Below are 2,138 nucleotides of genomic sequence, written 5' to 3' on the forward strand. Positions count from 1 at the left end.
AAATACGGATAGGAGAGCGGTCGAGCCGGTTGGAGAAGCTGTCCGTCGATGGAACGGACCTGTTCAAAAGCATTTTTGAGCGTTTCATCCTGGGACTGTTCCAGGAGAAAATCATCGCACTTTGTGAGGGTTCTCCTCTCAACAGCACTCCGTTCCCCTGTCTCAGTTCCCCTTGGTCCAGGCTCAGCTTCTCCTACCTGTGCGACCGCCCCCCTTTCCGGCGCTCTTTCCTCCCAAGAGACACCCGCACATAAATGCCCCAATAACGCCTTAAAACCTGGCCAATTTGTTCCCAAAATTAGCGGATGTCTGAGGTGCGGGCTAACTGCCACCTCTACTCTATGCTTTTGTCCCCGAAATTGAATAGCCACCGACATTAAGGGGTAGTTCACCACATCCCCGTGCACGCACCGAACCTTAACCATGCGGCTCTTATCCAATGCCTCCGGCTGAATCAGGCTTTGATGCATTGAGGTTTGGTTGCATCCCGAATCCACCAAAGCCTGATATGTACCCCCCTCAATAAAATGACCTGGGTCCCCGCAACGCCAGCAGGCCGGCCCAGGCCTCCCCGCCGCCCTAGTGGCAGGAAGTGGGTCAAGGAATTGGTGCGGAGAGAGCGGCGGAATGGGAGCTGCCGCCGGGTTGTGGGTTCCGTCCCTGGACCACCCCTCCCGCGGGTTGGGGCTCCTGGGGGCAGATTCCCTCGGGACCTGGGGAAAGGGACAGGTTTGGAGGGAGAGAACACAGGGGAAGGGAGAGAGAGAGAGACAGATGGCAGGGGTTCGCCGACCCCGGGGCACGCCACCATCTGGTCCTCCGCCAGTTGGATGGCCTGGTTCAGCGACGTCGGGCGGTGGCACTGGACCCACTGGGCAGTCTTCCTCGGCAGCCCTTCCTGCTGGGCTTGGATGAAGGCTCGGAACCGCCGCTCCTGATCGTCCCTCAGGCCCAGCAGTGCCTGATGGTGCTCCTGGTGAAGACCCGCGAGCGATTGAATGACCTCCGCAAATGGCGATCCTGACGGGGACTGCATGACGGCAGTCTTCTTCCTTCCCGGGTTTCGGCACCAGTGTGATAAGGTTCAAGAGGGTGGAAGGAAGAAGACAGGGTTGGCGTACTGGGATGTGAGCTTTATTTAAAGTCTCTGGGTATACACAACAAAAAAGGGCGCTCACTGCGCTTTCAATCTCTCAGTCAATAACTCATAACATAACTCTACATATGCTTCGTGCTCCAGTAACCCGTCTCCCCGGGTGGCTCGCGTTCCCAGTCAGTCTCTCTCCCTTACATGCTCCAGGTGGCCCCTTTTATCCGGTCTCTCCACACCAATTACTGAAACGAGACACAGGTGTTTATCATTTGCGCTTGACCTACTTACGCACCGCTCGTCTCCTGCCTCTCTCTCCCGGTGCAGACCTTGCTGAACCACGCCCCCCCTCGCCACACCATATATATAGCTTTGGAAGGCTTCTGTCAAACACATTAAAATGCACAAATTCACGTTATTTATTATTTACATGTAATGTAGGCATTCCCAAACTTTTTTTGTCATCTGAACCTCTTTTACCTAGGCCTATTTACTTAAAGTACCCCAGAGATTTAAAAATATATATTTTAATAGTTATCACATTTGCATGTTCAGGGTTCTCTGACGTTGGTTAATGGTCACATGACATGCATGTAAACAAATAAAATATTTCATTTTTTTGTGTTTTATTTTGACTGATGTTATTTTAAAATTATTTATTTTAATTTTTTAAAATGTTTTAATCATAAGCTTTTCATAGTGCCCCTATTATGCCATTTCGAATATTGCCTTTCGTGTGTAATGTTAGCTGTATGTGAATGTAAACGATCTGCAAAGTTGTACAGCCGAAAGTGCACGATAAATAAGATTATTGTCTCCCAAAAGATAGAATCGACTCTGAACAGCCTAAACGAGTCGTCAGTAATTCAAATCCCACTTCCGTTATGGCTACACATCACAGGGTAATTTTGCATAATGCCCGCTTATGTTCTTCATTGGCCGGCCGAGAACAAGTTGACCCACTCTCAAACACTGTACCTTGTTCATATGGTTCACATCATGTCAAGAAGTTTTACGCTGTAAAACTAAATTTGTTTTATTTTCATTC

This window comes from Sinocyclocheilus rhinocerous, unplaced genomic scaffold (assembly GCF_001515625.1).
Source record: "Sinocyclocheilus rhinocerous isolate Xijiao unplaced genomic scaffold, SAMN03320098_v1.1 scaffold2451, whole genome shotgun sequence".
Taxonomy (NCBI): Eukaryota; Metazoa; Chordata; class Actinopteri; order Cypriniformes; family Cyprinidae; genus Sinocyclocheilus; species Sinocyclocheilus rhinocerous.